At 41.1% G+C, this 18,603-nt stretch overlaps 1 pseudogene; it reads right to left on the bottom strand.

Annotated features, from left to right (window-relative positions):
• LOC124554871 overlaps positions 1-18,603 on the bottom strand; it is a 76,108-nt pseudogene that overhangs the window by 21,644 nt on the left and 35,861 nt on the right.

Below are 18,603 nucleotides of genomic sequence, written 5' to 3'. Positions count from 1 at the left end.
CACTGTCAAACTTCTCCACGATAGTCATTTGGAGCAGTGCAGGACTGGGACTCATTAGTGAACATAATGTGACACCATTCATTAGCAGTCCATACTTCTCAATCATGGCACCACTTCGCATGCAGTCATTTGCTTGAGTGTTAATGGCAGCCTATGCGCAGGATGGCAATGCCATAGTCTGGCTGCTCCTAGCTGTATGACACAGCATGTTGCAAGGAGTCTATTACAGTGAACTCCTGTTTATCCGAAATGATCAGGACGGTGGCCGGTTCCGATAACGAAAATTTCAGATAAATCAAAGTCCCCCTGTTTTCACATGTGAACACTCCAAATTGTGTCAATATTTCGAAATACGATCGTAAAACGTGCGTAGGGTATGTAAAACGTTTCTGATACGGTTGCAAATAACCCTGTACTTTTTTACTGAAAAAATTGTGTTGACATGTTAAAAAGGCACCAAACTATGATTGAAAACTCAAAGTTTTTAAATGCTGTATAACAAAGCTCGTTTATTTTGCATTCTTACAGAAAAAAATCTCCCTTATTTGGCAGCAGGAAAAAACAGGAGTTTTAATTTTATTACCTTCTCTTTTGAATAAAAAATAAACTACTGAACAAAATTGTGAAACAAATCTAGAGATTACTCAAAGGAACGAAAAGTCTGTCTAGAGGAACTTTCAAGAAAATTAAAAAAAAGAAACCTTTTAAGTTATGGACATAGAAGTTCTAGGATGCTTCATTAGAGTTTATTTTTTGGTAACGAAGTCACGAATGTCTTTTTTTTTTTGTTTTTTTGCTTGAGAAACTATTGCTGCAACAATACATCTCCAACATTGAAATCAAACTATTTCAGGATAAATCGTCTCCTCCTGTTGGCTGATGTACTCCAGGGCAGTTTGGATCACTTCGTAACAGAATGTGTGAGGAATATTTTTCTCTGATTCATCATCAGAAACATAGTCTTCTAACGCTTTATGATCGGTCACAATTTGGACGATTTCATCCTCAGTCACATGAAAAAATGCCATTTTCCATCCACTCTTCAATGTCTTCGAAGTGTGTGTCTTTACAACCAGCTTCTCCAGTAAATTCACCAAAATTATGTCAGCTTGAGTTTCGGTGTTGCCTCCTCCTTCCCACCACTTAGGTTGCCTTACGATCTAAGAGTTTTTTCCAAGACCTAACAAGAGGAACTGGAGGAATTAGATTCCAAGCTTCAGCAATCAATTAATGACACTTAAAACATCGATTTTTTTAAGAGCTTCCACAAAATCATCTGCAGCATCAATCACACCTATTAAGTATTCCAGCATCTTGCGTCTGTAATGTTTTTCTATCGCCTCAAGAATACCTTGGTCCATCGGTTGACATAGAGATGTGACATTTTGTGGGAGAAATACAACTTTGATATCCCCATCTTGCAGATCACCTGGGTGATAAGGAGCATTATCCACAAGAAGTAGCGCTTTTCAAGGAAGTCCTTTTCCTTCCATGTAATTTACTACAGCTGGAACAAACTCTGCCTGGAACCACTCTCTGAAGATGGCACTGTTCATACATGCCTTAAGACTGATTCGTGTACCTCAGTGGCAAAGCTGGTTGGTTGGTGTCTAAATGCTCTTGGTGTTTTGGATTTGCCAATTAAAGTAAGACACAGTTTATGATTGCCAGTGGCATTACTGCAAGTGAGGACAGTAAATCTTTCTTTGATTTTTTTGTATCCGGAAGCCATTTCTTCTTCTTTAGAGGCAAGGGTTTTCGTTGGCAGCATTTTGTAATTCAACTCAGTCTCATCACATTTGTAAAGTTGATTGCCAGTATAACCTCCTTTGTCAATGATCGTGTGCAGTTTCTTCTTAAAATCAGCGTAGCAGCTTCATCCCCAGATAATGATTTGGCACTGATGGCAATTTCATGAATGCCATGCCGCTTCTTGAAACAATCCTGCCGGCCATTACTTCCGAGGAATTCTTGCTTCTTTCCTTCAATCAGCTCATCAGCTCATTTTGACAAAGTAGAGGACGTGAAACTGACACATCTTTGGCTCTTATTTATTCGTGCCACAAAAATAATGCCTCTTCTAACTGAGGATGTGCACCTTTTCTCATTGTTTTTCAAGATTTCACTGCGCTGCCCAATGCTTGGATGGAACAAAATTTTTCAATTCCTGATCGATTTGTCTTCCGATCAGTAATTGTACTCCTACTCTGCAGCAACTTTTGTGGGTGGCTCACCAGCATCAATTCTCTGCAAAGTGTGAAGCTCTTTTTCCAACAAGATCACATTCGTTTTATGTTTTGTGCCCGTAGTCACGTTCAGTGTTCTTTTTACAGACACTCGGCTGAGTCCTTTATGGTTTTTGGCCCCTTTTATCTCTGGACACTTTAAGGCACATAGTGGGAGCACAAAACCTCAAATCAGAAACACACAGATGCAAAACTTGACAACACTCGAGATGCACTAGACAAACTTTTGATTTTTGAAACCAGGCTGTGGCAGCCATCAAATGAAAGCATTCGATACATCTATGCCATTTCCTCTGTTCTACCCAAGCCCACGTGGCAACACAACAGGGTGTTGTACGTTCACTGTTAAACACTCAGCTTTGGTGTACCGACAACAAGTGGAAAGTGTTAGGCGGCGCACTCTAATTGTCGGTTTCGACAGGGCTACGTTGCGCTGCATAGAACAATACTGTATGTACTGTACTTCCAAGGAGTTCCAATAGATGGCAGTGGCATACGAATAAGAAACACACTAGATCTTCAACCAACACATGCACGAATTGATGATACTTGGACTTTTGACACGCACCAGTGCACTGATTGGCAGTAGATTGCCAAAAAACACTAGCAAATGCTTGGCTCCAGGTGCATGCAAATTGAAACTTGTCAAGCGTCAATCTAGCTAGCCAAAAGTGTAGCTGCACGAGAGTTTACTGTACTTGTTCTCAGATGGCAGTCACAGACATGAACAGATTACAATGTACTCAGTACACTACACAGTGATGCTCCCTTGTAGCGGTCTGATGTAGTCAACTGGAAGATTGATGATGAGTATGCCCTTACTTTCCAACATCAGGCCACTGTCAGATCCAAATACTCCAAAAATACAGATGTTGCAAGGTTTAACCAGGCGACCAAATGGACATCCACAATGAGGTTTCTTTCAAACTCTCATCAGATAATGCTGTCTCACACCAATATGCAGCACCTTCATATCCTCCAGAGTGATGATTCAACATCTGACGCTATTCACATCCCTTATATACCACACGATGCTTGCTAAACAGCAATAAAAACAAAGAACACTAATGAATAATGAAGGAAAAGATAGACTGTTACTTACCATAAAGAAGATACCTTAGGCTGCAGATGGGCAGAATTAAAAGACACTTACACAAAGCTTTCAGCCACAGCCTTCATCAGTAAGTAGTAATCTGTCTTTTCCAACATTGTTGATATTCCTACTGGAGTTTCCATTGTTTCAAGGACACTGATGCTTTTCTGTGAGTGTTTCCTTTATGATGTTTTCTGCATTTTAGCTATTTTTAAAAAAATAAAAAAAAAAGAAAGAAAGAAAAAAAAAAAAGATTTGTTGCTGGAAAACTTCTGAAGTCCAATAAAGGAGTTACAACAGCCATATATGGTTATCTGGTGGACCTTGCAGAACCAAATTCTAGGGCTGAAATGTACTGTTGACCAATGGGCATTAATCAGAATGAATACTAAATAAAAAATTAAATCCAATTTTACACAAAAAACTCAGGTTCTATCACTGTTGTTTTTCGTTCTGTTTTGCTCTTATGTTTGCTATGACTTGTTAAGCAGAAATTTTCTTTCTATCTATAGAGTTTGTGATGTTACGAAATAGAAGTGATGTTGCTATCCAATGGAAAGTTGGAAATTGAGATTTAAGTAACTGTTTTATCAATCACAATTGGCGTAAGAATCATGGATTGACCATTGTCATAAAATATTGCATTATGAGATGTGAATAGTTTTTACTTGCGGTTTCGCGTGGCTTGAGGCAGTCTCAACTAGCGTGCTATTGATTAAGAAATTGCGTTATCGTCTTTCTAATTACTTCATGATCGTAGATACGATCATACCCGGTTGTGAAGTTATTGTTATGACAAAACAATTTCCTAAGGGACCAGAAAGTTCTTAAGGGCGCAAAAACAACTGTAACATCACACAAAAGGGAAATTCGATATTAAAGCTGATGCAAGAAGACGATAAAACAGTTTTCTTTTTATCAATGTAACACGCACATTAGACTGCTGATCTTGGTGTCTGTAATATTAGCAAAATGCATAATTAAAATGAAAATAATACTGAGGAGATAATAGGAATGAGCACTGCTAAATCATTCAGAATTCCCAGAACAAATATTTATTATAACTAAAACATATATCGTACCTTAAGCTTAATACTACAATGACGGTAGATTTTTATGTCCATATCATGTCCATTGAGCGCTCTTTTATATAGCCATTGTCCTCTTGAGTCGCTCGTGCTTCGTCACGGTAAGTTATAACAGTTCTTTACACTTCACTCAACTCAGACATACACGTTTTTATACATTTAGTAAAAATTAGATCAGACTGCCACAGATCTGCGTCCGTCTTACTTGAGAAAAACAGTACAAGTCTTTTTAGCGCTCAAGGCTTCATTTGTTCTCCAGCGAACAAAATAGTGAAGGATCGCATATCCATCCGTATTTTTCTGTTTTTATTGCCGCCCAAAGACGACGAATTACATTATCTAGAAAATTCCACCGTCGCCATGCGACGCCTTATTATATATTAATCATTCTTTATAAACAAGTATTTGCCTTCTGGCTGAAAGTATTAACTACTCGTATTTGCTGTTTTAATGAAGTCAAAAATAGCGAATATCTCATTGCCTCCCATGAGGAGAGAGGGAATGCCGAAGGATTACCTCGATCCTCATGTTCTCATGAGATATTCGTGATTTTTGGTGTGACATTTACATAGCGTTACCTGGCGTACAAAGTACATAAATTGAAATCACATTTATAAACATATATCAGATATTTATCATTTTTCAAAATAAAGTTTTTCATTCTTTGTTCATCAGTCACTTCATTCCGTAATACCAAGACTAACATTTATGTGCATTTTTAAGTTTGGTCCATATTTGCTTATAACAATAAGTGAACGTTCATTTCGCTCTTCAGGGGATAGAATTCAGAAATTACTTTCTCTTGAGCTTAACAACTAATACATGAGTACAGTGAGTGCTTATTTTCACTAAACTAGAGTGGACAATGTTCGAGCATCTGTTGACTCATTGTGGTTCAATTACAGTTTAATAACGTAGCACTACACTTCGTGATGCTTTCACTTTCTGTGTTAGCTGTCTACGGCGTTCATCATGCAGTACATCTGTCCTTTCCATTGTGGTGCCAGGAATTCAAGTGGTTTCCCGGGTTTTTATTTACAATATGAAACAGAAGAAGTGGAAAATTATTAGTATAACTTACAACCTATTGGATACATTTGTTAAGGATCGGGACTGGTCTGGAGTTTAGGGTCTTCCTATAGTGCACATTCAGTTTCTTTGTCCATCAAGAGACAGGATTATAATTCATTTTAGCAGTGTTCAGGAGTGCCGGTATTAATGGCTTTAAGGCCTGAGTAATCTAACAATCTACTTCTCACTCATCTTAACTTCAACTCAAGAAAATTGCTTAATTTACATATGAAAATGTAGTCACACAAGTGTACAAATGTCTTTCCTCCAGTATGTACGATGGAAGTCATGGCGGTTAGCAGTTTAAAGTTTGGATTGTTTCGTCACCCACACGTCAGCCACTCACAGCGGCTGCACAGTGTTGCGTGAGCTCCAATACTTAGTATCCGTTCGCGCTCAGGCTGTAACAGAGCTGCTGGTCGTCGATTGCTCCCCTTTTTTTTTTTGTGAACTTAGTATCACACGAGTGCATCAATACAAACACCTCGCGCGCGTTTCCCATCGGAGGAGCCGGACACTGAAGTTGCCTCCATACTTCTCTGTCAACTGCCTCCCATGAGGCTCACAGGTAAGTGACGACGAATGTTTTAGCTGTCGCTGCACTTAGAACAATACTGAACTTTGCGTTGCACCTGTTGTCGTAGCCTTGACTTCTTTTTACACTTGCAGTACAACACTACCACTAATATACAGTGAACAGTTATTTTTATTATGCACATCGCACTTTAGTGTGCATCTTCACACAGCATTCGTGCTTAGTTCCTTCGCCGATGGAGTTCATTTACAAAACAATCAATTTTGCACGTTTCCTCCACTGGTATAGAAAGACTTATATTCTACTATTTACAAAATATCACTTACGAGCTAATATTTACGATTAATGGTCACTCCTTTTGTTAAGTCCAGTGAACAACTGCTTTATGAATGGACTCTTTATATCTCAAGATTTGCTTTCACTAGTGAACCTAAAAATATTCTTTCAAACTTTCTTTTAAGTGCTCATCTCCTCATTATGAAAACTACAGGTTTCGCAACACTCGTTGCATTTATTCTTTAGTGCACCTAAGATCATTTTCTACTGCCACGCAGCATATCTACTACTTAACGAGTACACATTTAACGCTGAATCTTTTTTTTTTTCTTTTTGTGCTTTCCTTTGTGCTTGCCAAATTTTTTTTATATTTGAGGGCAGACTGGATAACAATAGTTCTCCCTCTTCGCTTCATGTACTCAGCAATCGTTCTCTGTTAAAAAAAATAGGGTAACGCGTGTCTACTATTTTTCGCATGAATGGAATTACCGACAGTTCACTGGGTTTACGCAACCGGTCCATAACAAACATTACCAAAGCTAGCGAAGTTCATCACGCTACGTGTCTCATTTCTCATAAGCACTGCTTTGCCTCGAAGCACACGTGCCTTTTACAAGTCGACCCTTGGTCTGGGTTAATGAACCAGGATCAAAAGGAACGGGGACAAGGAAAATGGATTTCATAAGAGGAGTGTCTTAGGAGACATTTTTGCAATAAAATCTGCACGTAAATAAAATTATCGTAATAAACATAGGCACATATATAAATTTCAACCTCTTTCATTACAGCATGCTTTGCTACTTCTACGTCTTACTCTGGTTATAGTCAGTATTAAGTTTAAATATCACTGCATTGCTTGTTCTTTAGATTAGCCTTCAATTAGGGTATTGAATGGTCGCTAGATTACACAACAAATCTTCTGAAGATCTTTACTTGGATTTATTTATGATACAGGTGGCTTGCTGTGTGGTTATTTAGTACCTCGATTCTACTGAAATCAATTCGTCAGCTAACATTCCTCATATACTCTTTGCATTGGGCTCAGATCACAGGGAAATAGTTTACTTTCATAGCAATTAATGGCCTCGTGGAGTACTTACGCTACATTATTGATGCTTCATGGTTTGCCTCCATTTGTACTGTATTTCACCTTACTTAGTTTACTACAGCTTATTGTCTCCTTGCGTGAACACATGTGGGTTACCACTTGTTTTTCCATTTAACAGCACGCTTTAACTGAACTTTAAGCTATTTCTTCTACTCCTGTCCACTGTCTGGAGTGTTTGAACATGTACCTTTTTTTTTTAAGCAGGTAATTTGGGCTTTTACAACAGAACTTCAAGTACTTACATTACTAAAAATAAATCTATAAATCTTCTTGTACCTTGAGAGAAGTGCTTATTTACGCATCCTTCTCCATTTCTCACCTTTACATATTTATATAGCTCCGGGCAATCGCCTCGCAAGCACTTTTTTTTTCTTAATACTAACTTAAAATTAAATTGAAATTCTTGGTGCAACCCCAGTTTCCTGCTTCAGCTTGTTGAAGAAATATCAGTTCAATGTCCATCACTATAAACAATTTTTGCATACATAGCATTTAATACTTAAAGATGACATGTAGTAGCCGTTACCATGTAGTCAGTGCGCTGTTCAACACAATACTTATCATTAACAGTTCACACAAGGAAATTTCCAGTACGCAAGAGGTAAGAAACCAAAACAGATGCTATCTGCAGTTGAGGCTGTGTCTGTAAACTAACTCTCTGTTTCAATGGACCAATCGCTCCCGATATGGAGCAGCCCTGAATCGGCAATGATAAAACTTTTGAAACAGAAGACATCTGTCTGAAGAGACATGGTGACATGACATTGATGTTTGCTCCTGTATCAACAATGGCTGTGACAGGAATGTTGGCAATAGAAATCTTAATCGAAGCCTGCACCTGTTCATCATAAATGTTGTTAATGTCTTGAGGTTCTTTGTCACGTGCAAGGTCATCTCGTAAGTCGGTCTCATGGTCATACCGTATCACATTGACATACTCAGAATCAGAGTATTCGCTAGTGCCCCCACTCAAAATCCGCAGCGACCTCTTGGAGGCTGAAAGGCGCTGCCTCTAATTTTCCGCAGGATGTTTAACCTGTTTGTCATTCATGGCCTTAAGTGTTTGTTCCGTTTCATATTGGTGCTGGTTATGTGGTACAAATGCCGGTGTAGAGGTGTAAAATCCACTGGGTGCATTCACTTGTGAATAAAATACTTGAGAAGGCTGATGTCGCCCGATCTTTTGGTTGCCGGCAAAACCATTTCCTTGTGAAGGAAAGTTCGCATTTGGTGCCATTTGAAAATTGTTCCGCGGTCCTCTATCCTGTGAATAGTTGTTCTTATGTTGTGCTGGGTGGCCTCCGCCTTGCCCATGCCACTTGCTATTTTTCGACCTATAACTTTGATTGTACACTGGTCCATTTGAAACATTACCACTAGTTTGTGGAGAATTTCCATACTGCTCAGGCGCAGAATTATAGGGTGGGTTTCCGTACTGATGTTGTACCTGGTGGTTGTAAATTGGGTGGTATCTCTGCTGATTACTGTAATTGGTTTTCTGCTTCCGTTTAAAGTTATTGCCGTTTGCGTTTTGATAACCGCTGGCAGGTTGGTAACAGCGGTCGCAGTAGCTCGCTCTCGCCTTGGGCGCATTGTTGTCCGCGTGCGATGCATTCTGCTGGCTGCCAGGGAAGAATTTGCCACTGCCAACCTTGGAGCGCACATCCTCGCTAATTAAATCTAAGGAATCCAGCACAGAAAGGAATACATCCGTGTCTTCTTCGGACACATTTACTAATTTCTCTCTAATAGACACAGGGAGTTTGCTTTTGAGAATCAGAATTACGTCCTTGGAAGAAATCGGAGAATCCCAGAATTTAATTTTTGCTAGATACTTCTCGAAGTATCGCCGGAGACTTCCATGCTTCTCATTGAAAATTTCCGCACCATACACCTCCTTCCTTAATCTTTGCTGTACCCCATTACTCCAAAATTTTGCCAAGAACATTTTCTCAAACTCTTCATAATTCCTACACGTGTCTACCATTTCCGTTCCCCATAATGCTGCATCACCAGAAATAAAGCCAGTGACGAACTGAATACGCTGTCTGTCTGTCCAGCTCCTGGGAAATATGCCGGAAAAATTCTTTAGGAACACGATGGGGTGTATTTCTCGCTTCTGCGGATGAAAAACAGGAAAAGTGCAATGCTTAATCACACTTTCCTCTTGCATTAAACTCACAATTGTGGGCGGATCATTTATTTTCCCTACTCGGGACTCAACAGGACTGTCGTTTTGCATGTAATCAGGCGGTGAACGATAAGGAGTTGACTGACATTCGTCACCGTCTAAAGAGTTGTTCCCTATAGTTTGCGTATGCGTGTGCAGATTTTCTACACAGTTTCTCAGCATTCTGACTTCGTCCACTACTTGCTGCTTCCACTCGGGAAGATCCCGTGTAAGTGTCCTCCGAATCTGTCCCAATTCAGAAACCACTGTGTCTCCAGACTTACCAGGAGCAGCTAAGATTTCATAAGTTACATCCTTGACAGTCTCCCTAAGCCCCTCCCTGACCTTCTTTTCGATAAAAATATCTTTACCCTTTATCCATTCACCGTAGTGTTCCGACAATGCCTCCGTGTGTGCTTTCACGGTGCTCTTAACCTGTTCTTCAATATTGATTGAGTCTATCTGCCTCGACAGATCCTCCACTACACCTTCAATGTCAGATACTGCATTTCTAACTGAGTTTATTTCTTTGGTAGCTGCCTGAATTTTTGTGTTTAATGTTCCAGATACTTCAGCTATTTCACTTTTCACCTGTTTCTGCATTTTCTGAATTTGATCACTGATCTTAGTTTGCACCTCACCCAAATGGGTATTTAATTCAGCCGTAATTTCTTTACGCAGATCTGTTTTGATTGTGCCTAGCTGTGTTTTTAATGATTCGCTTACAGCATCTAATCGGGCGTTAACAGTCTCATTTTGTGTTTTTATAGTCTCATTTTGTGTTTTTACTGATTCGCTTACAGCATCTAATCGGGCGTTAACAGTCTCATTTTGTGTTTTTATAGTCTCATTTACTGCGTCAAACTGTTGTTTCAGCATTTCCATTAATGCACCGAGGTCATTTGTAGCTGCAGCGGGAAGAATTTGGACTTTAGGGTCACTTTCAGACATGGTTAGTTCAGTTTCCACACGGGAACCTACCGTTCGCGATCGTAAAGGGTATGGAATACTATTAACGTCTTCACTCCCGTCTCCTGTTGTCACCTGTCTCTGTTTACTATCTGCCATTTTCGTCAGTAAATCAGGTGCTACGCAAGGCTTTCGTCGTTTGTCAGTGACGTGGTGAGTCCGCTAAGAGCACCACTCTCGCGTGAGCAACAAATGAAATTCTATCTGGCGAGAAGACAAGATGGAACCTAAACGTTTCAGACAAATGAATGAAGATGCTCTTCACTGCAAATTGCACACACTATCCACCATGTTGAAAATGTAATACAGCTATACTAACAATGGGGAGGAATAATTTCTATTATCAGACTACGAAGAATTTTACTTTGAAAGATAAAATAAAGCAGATTTTCTATAGCGGGAAGGAGATAGAAAGGATGTGGATCGACTTGGAAAAGCAACGTTGCTACTGAAGCACTACACTGCGTATGCAAAATTCTGACTTACTTTTTGATGGCTTGGTTACCGCTATGTTGTCTCAGCAAATTCGCGTCTCTTTTCTTTTCCTTTCTCTCGATAATTAAACTGCGTTATCGACCAGCGTATTTTCTGTCTTACTCACAGAGAGATGATGTGTACATGAAACGAGAGAACATTTATTAACACAAGCACATAGAAAATTTTCCAAGAATCTGAACTAATTTTTGGTCAAGTCCCTGTTCGGGCGCCAAGTGTGATGTTACAAAATAGAAGTGATGTTGCTATCCAATGGAAAGTTGGAAATTGAGATTTAAGTAACTGTTTTATCAATCACAATTGGCGTAAGAATCATGGATTGACCATTGTCATAAAATATTGCATTATGAGATGTGAATAGTTTTTACTTGCGGTTTCGCGTGGCTTGAGGCAGTCTCAACTAGCGTGCTATTGATTAAGAAATTGCGTTATCGTCTTTCTAATTACTTCATGATTGTAGATACGATCATACCCGGTTGTGAAGTTATTGTTATGACAAAACAATTTCCTAAGGGACCAGAAAGTTCTTAAGGGCGCAAAAACAACTGTAACATCACACAAAAGGGAAATTCGATATTAAAGCTGATGCAAGAAGACGATAAAACAGTTTTCTTTTTATCAATGTAACACGCACATTAGACTGCTGATCTTGGTGTCTGTAATATTAGCAAAATGCATAATTAAAATGAAAATAATACTGAGGAGATAATAGGAATGAGCACTGCTAAATCATTCAGAATTCCCAGAACAAATATTTATTATAACTAAAACATATATCGTACCTTAAGCTTAATACTACAATGACGGTAGATTTTTATGTCCATATCATGTCCATTGAGCGCTCTTTTATATAGCCATTGTCCTCTTGAGTCGCTCGTGCTTCGTCACGGTAAGTTATAACAGTTCTTTACACTTCACTCAACTCAGACATACACGTTTTTATACATTTAGTAAAAATTAGATCAGACTGCCACAGATCTGCGTCCGTCTTACTTGAGAAAAACAGTACAAGTCTTTTTAGCGCTCAAGGCTTCATTTGTTCTCCAGCGAACAAAATAGTGAAGGATCGCATATCCATCCGTATTTTTCTGTTTTTATTGCCGCCCAAAGACGACGAATTACATTATCTAGAAAATTCCACCGTCGCCATGCGACGCCTTATTATATATTAATCATTCTTTATAAACAAGTATTTGCCTTCTGGCTGAAAGTATTAACTACTCGTATTTGCTGTTTTAATGAAGTCAAAAATAGCGAATATCTCAAGTTACATTTGCTGTAATGTATCTTACCTGCATGTTGTTTCTTCTTTCTTCTCACTGCTGCCCCAATCATGGCAAGCAAGTCATCCTCACTGCATTTGCTTCGTATTGCATCTCTGAAACAACAGTTAAAACACCCGTTAAACAGTACCAGGCCAACACCACACAGTGAAATGTTGGTACACTAAAAAGGAAGAAAAACTTTGCAGAAATCTTCAACAGTAATCTTGTAGTCTGCAGTAGGCAACAGCAGGATAACAAACCCACTGGACAAAAATGGGAAAGTCATGATAGAAGTTACTTTTATTTTTATAAATAAACAGGTATCTTACACAAATGCTCAAGAGTATACATAGGATCTCGGGCTGAAGAGGTGGAGCAGAAACTGACATTAGTTTTGTTGAAGAGGGAGTAGTGGAACACAACACAATTTCTTGCAAAATGAAGCCAAATTTATTGATAAACTGTTAATTAATTGCGAAGCTCACTAATGTGACCATTTTACAGTAGGTACTTACTGCTTGGAGTATATGTGACTTTTCAGGCTTGCCTGATAGATCTGTTGCAAAAACACTTTGGGTTCCCCACCAGATAACATTATGCAAGTCCCTCCCTCAATATTTCAGTGACACAACGTTTTGGCATCTTCAGGTGATGGTGATTTCCACCATCACTGCTGCAAGATGGAACTGGCAATTTCCACATGACAGCTTTGAAATTTATCATTTGGATGACTATGACCATCATATTTAGAATTCAGAGGATTTCATAGAATACCTGAAAATGCTTAAACTAGAACTTTCAGATCTTTTAGTTAGCTCAAATGTTATCATTACTTACAAAAGTGCCCTGCAGCCCTCATTAGAGGTTATTAGCAGCAAGTTTGAGAAAGAAATTGTGGTGCTGTTTAAAAATGTGCATACCTCATCCTATTTCTTATGTAACACCAACTACTTTAATCAAGTGGACAGTGTTCCCATGGGAGATCCTCTATTTCCCTTAGTAAATATCCAACATTCCTCCTTCTGGCAGAATGCTGAAGAGACATTTGTGGTGTGGCCCACATAATACAGACACTACCTATGTTCCTGCAGCATTTGCACTCGGTCCATCTAAATATTCAGTTCACTGTGGAAGTACAAAAAGATAGCAGCTTACCATTCCTGGATGTCACGGTTAGAAGAAAAGCTGACAGAACACTGGGGCTTAGTCTCTACTGCAAACTGATACACGCAGAGTTATATTTGCGGTCCAAAAGTTGCCGTCACCCTGCACAATGTGGTGGTGTCTTACACTCCCTGGCACATAGAGCACACGTGATCTCAGATACCGACAGTCTGCCTGGTGAACTGTAACACCTAAGAACAGTGTTCCAGCAGAATGTTTATTCTTGTAAACAGATTTGCAATGTGTTCTGAGCAAAGCAAGTTCAGTGTAGGGATGTAAATGAAGTTACTTAGACAAGCACTGCAAATGGCTTTCCTACCATATTTCAGCGGCATGTTTTCAAAAATAGAAAGAATCACTAAGAGAAACAGAATCAAGTGTGTTTTTTGTCTACCAGCAAAACTAAGGAATTGTTTGTGTTCAGTTAAAGACAATCTTGACCTTAGAAAACACAGATCATATATAAGATCTGATGCCATTATGGGAAATCTTATATAGGGCAGACACCTCACATTGTGCAAGAACACTGTGTTCAACAGCGCTGACAAAAATGCCACCCAGTAAATTAGTGGTAGCAGAGCACTGCCTGAATACAGGGCACCACATGTTTCCCAAGAGGACTGAAATTTTATTCTCAGGATCATCACTCTAGGATTGTGTTTTTAAGAATGAGGCATGTATCCATACGGTGGGCAATCTTACCAACAGGAATATGGAATTTTGACTAAGCACTGCCCAGAATCCAGCACTGACTGCCATGAAATTAAAACAGTAGAAACCAGATCCTCCGATGTATGACCTGATGCAGCACCTTGCAGAGAGTTAATTCAGCGTTTAACCACACGAGTGTCCAGAAGTGCAGTCATTGCCCACAACACATAAGCAGAAGGCTACTATGAATGGCATTTCCATCCAACTGGGAGTGCCTTCGTACTCCTGCTTCTAGCCTGACAAATTTCAATTCTGCTGTGCAAATATCACCAGTCACATCTTGCAGCAGTGATGACAGGACCCACCACTACCTGAAGATGACGAACAGTTGTGTTGGTGAAATATTGTGAGGCTTGCACAAAGTTATTCAGTGGAAAATCTGAGAAGATTCGTATACATTATTTTTCTGTGACGCAGGTAATGTGCAGCCAAATGTGATAATTTTCTGCATTTGCCTTTTTGTACATTTCAAAATTCCCCAAAAATTGGCGAGAAACACTGAACATATGACATAACCAGATGACATACCCCACAGCATGTGCAGCAGTCGGGGTTGAGTGTAAAGGAATGATTGAGCAGTGCAATACTTTCATTTGAGCAAACAGAGCAAATTTCGAAAACATTTTGTAAATATGATCTGTTGTAAATGTAGATGTTACAAAATTATTGTCCCTGCTGTAATCAAGCAAAAGCAGTTCTGATTTTGTGTTTTTTGCTTCTGTCCTCTTTTTGTTTACAGACATTAGTTAGTAAAGAAAACATAGGTCATTTAATGGCAATGATGCTATTCTGAAGTTTATACTCATCTACTTTTTATGCAATACGGTAGGTTTTGATTTGTACTGTACTTTGCAAGAAATCAAGGAAACTGCAAGATCGGTAAATAAAATAATAAACTTCAATATAAATACATAATTGTTAAACACAATGAAAAAATACTGCCTGCCAGATGCAAGACTCAAATCCTGAACGCCATCACTAAAGTCGCACATGTGTGTCCGTAGCCACAATGATATGAATACTTGACTTGGGTTGGGATGATCAAGTGTGACAGACCGAGAGGCTCTACCACTGCAAGCATGACAAGGTACATCATCTGGTGACATTTATCATTCACTTTTGACACATTTCCCAACATTTGTATCGTATCCAACATTTGTGATCCCATGTGTCTTGTATTAAATTACTTGTCTCAGGGTCATCTACAGTGCTTTGGAGGTTTTTAAATGTTAATACGCATCACCCTGTCTGTCTGTGTGTGTGTGTGTGTGTGTGTGTGTGTGTGTGTGTGTGTGTGTGTGTGTGTGTGTGTGTTTATATATATGAAACAAATACTAACAAAGAGATAGAGGGCCTGGCCAGTACTTACCTCAGCTCAGTACAGCCGATACATACACAAAACAGAACAGAAAATTGACGTATCCTAGCTTTCGGAACTTCGTTCCTTCATCAGGGAGGAGAGAGGGGAAAAAAGGGGAAGAAGGGAAAGTGGATTCAGGTTTTGCATCGGGGTCGGTTACAGGGGTAGGAACCGCTGGGTAGAGAAGGTGGTCTGGGAATATTGTAGGGTTTGACAAGGATGATACGGAGGTTAGGGGGTTGGCAAAAGGCAACTCTGGGTGGTGTGGGGAGAATATTGTCAAGGGATGATCTCATTTCAGGGCTTGACTTGAGAAAGTCATATCCCTGGCGGAGTAATTAGTTGATGTATTCGAGGCCAGGATAATATTGGGTGACAAGGGGGATGCTTCTGTGTGGTCTGGGGGTAGTACCATTGTTGTTGGGTGGGGAGGAATGTATTGCTTGGGAGATCTGTTTGTGGACAAGGTCTGCAGGATAGTTGTGGGAGAGGAAAGCACTGATATATAATATAATACAGGGAAACATTCCAAATGGGAAAAATATATCTAAAAACAAAGATGATGTAACTTACCAAACGAAAGCATTGGTATGTTGATAGACACACAAACAAACACACACACAAAATTCAAGCTTTCGCAACCCACAGTTGCTTCATCAGCAAAGAGGGAAAGAGAGGGAAAGACGAAAGGATGTGGCTTTTAAGGGAGAGGGTAAGGAGTCATTCCAATCCTGGGAGTGGAAAGACTTACCTTAGGGGGGAAAAAGGACAGGTATACACTCGCACACACACACACATATATCCATCCGCACATATACAGACACAAGCAGGGTATATGTGTGGATGGATATATGTGTGTGTGTGTGTGTGTGTGTGTGTGTGTGTGTAGCATACTGATCTGATCTGAACTATGCAGCCTTAAAATGGAAGTTTTTTGATCACTCCTTATTTTGCTCCCTGCCACCTTGGCAATATGTACCGCAAATCATCAGACAGACGACCTTCCTGCATGCTTCATGTTGTGTCTAGACAAGACAGCCTAGACACAATGAGAGGCAGCCGAAAGGCATGCTCTAAGTTAAAAAAGGAGGGCGTGAGGTCTGAAACAGGATACGTAATGAATGCTATAAAGAAAAGTACGTAGCTTCTGGAATACTTAACTTTAATCCATCCTTTTGGTACATCTGGAGATTGTGGTGATACAAGTGAGACTCTTTATATACATGCAATGTTACTAATGGCGCCTTGCTAGGTCGTAGCCATTGACTTAGCTGAAGGCTATTCTAACTATCGGCTCGGCTAATGAGCAATGCTTCGTCCATGTAGTCGCTAGCAAAGTCGTCCGTACAACTGGGGTGAGTGCTAGTCCGTATCTCGAGACCTGCCTTGTGGTGGCGCTCGGTCTGCAATCACACAGTGGCGACACGCGGGTCCGACATGTACTAATGGACCCTGGCCAATTTAAAGCTACCACCTAGCAAGTGTGGTGTCTGGCGGTGACACCACATTCCTCCCCTGCAAATCGGCGAATGGTCGTGTTATAAGGATTCCGCCCGCCGTGGGGAGAACCCCATGTTGACGTATGCGATGAGGTGGGGAGCCTAACAACAGGCGAGGCTGTGCCACCCACACGCGGCCATTCGGTCCAAGGGGAGCTAGGAAACACCTGAAAACCTAGTCCAGGGTGCACGTCAACATGCGGTGTATGTGCCCGTAAAGAGACAGGAGGGGCCGAAGGGTCGACCTCCATTGCGTCGGGGTACCCGACGCGCGAAGACGCCATGTGGTCCGGAGCGGGCAAGAGTTCCATGGCGGAGGACAGCTGGTCACGGGAAGTGATCGGCGGCGTGTGACTCAGGGAGGCGCTTGGTGGCTGCAGCGAAGCGTCCACTGCGGGCGGCACCAGCTGGGCAGGCGGCGGCGGCGGAGGCGGCAGCGGCGCGTCGCCATGGGGCAAAATGGAAGGCATCGTTGGTAACACCTGGGGATGAGGCGAGCCAGTAGATGGGTCCCCAGGGCGCTGACCGGATGGCACCGTCGCTGAAAGCAGACGGGGAGCGGCAGAACAGGTGCGACGACAGAGGCGCAGCTGATCGAGATGCCGACGCACCTCACCAGAGGCCCCCAAAACCAAATACATCACGCGGCCGAGGCAGCGAAGAATGTGCACTGCGAGCCAACGCCGTGAACCTCGATAGTTGCGATAAAATACAACGTCGCCTTGAGCAAAAGCAGAAGTCTGCCGCTGCACAGGAACCTGATGCGGCGGGTGCAGCAAAGACATCAAGGTTCGATGAGGACGACTGTGGAGCAACTCAGCTGGCGAGCGACCATCTCGAGGCTGAGAGCGATACAAAGACAAAAAGAGCAACAACGCGTCCTCCCGAGAATGCGACTCTTTCAACTTCAACATCTGTGACTTGAAAGTCCGGACCAATCGTTCAGCGGCACCGTTTGACTGAGGCGAAAACGGCGCGGATGTCAGATGTTGAATACCGTTGGCCTGGCAGAATGACTGAAATTCTGCGGACATGAATTGTGAGCCATTGTCGGAAACAATAGTCTGCGGAAGACCTTCAATGCAAAAGATGCAGACAACGCTTGGATGGTGGCAGTTGATGTCGTGGAAGACATCCGGACAACAAAAGGAAAATTACTGAAGGCATCTACCAGAACAAACCACCGAGCATACCAGAATGGACCAGCAAAATCGATGTGCAAGCGTTGCCAAGGGGAAGTGGCTTTTGGCCATGCAAAGACTTTCCGCGGCAGTGCGGATTGTTCTTTGGCACACGCCACGCAAGAAGAACACATATTCGTAATTGCAGCATCGATTCCGAACCAAGTACAGTGCTGACGAGGAAGTTGTTTCGTTTGCACTATACCCCAATGTCCTCGGTGAAGAAGCCGTAAAACAGAGGACTGTAACGAATGTGGGACCATGATTCTGGACTGATCATTATCAGAACGCAACAACAAAACACCGCGTCGAACAAAAAGTCTCTCCTTGTGAGCAAAAAATCAGCAAACCAACGGATCCTCGATCCGAGAC

The sequence above is a fragment of the Schistocerca americana genome, chromosome X (assembly GCF_021461395.2).
Source record: "Schistocerca americana isolate TAMUIC-IGC-003095 chromosome X, iqSchAmer2.1, whole genome shotgun sequence".
NCBI classification, from domain to species: domain Eukaryota; kingdom Metazoa; phylum Arthropoda; class Insecta; order Orthoptera; family Acrididae; genus Schistocerca; species Schistocerca americana.
The sequence above is the reverse complement of the archived record's forward strand: the minus strand, read 5'-3'. Positions and strand labels throughout refer to the sequence as shown.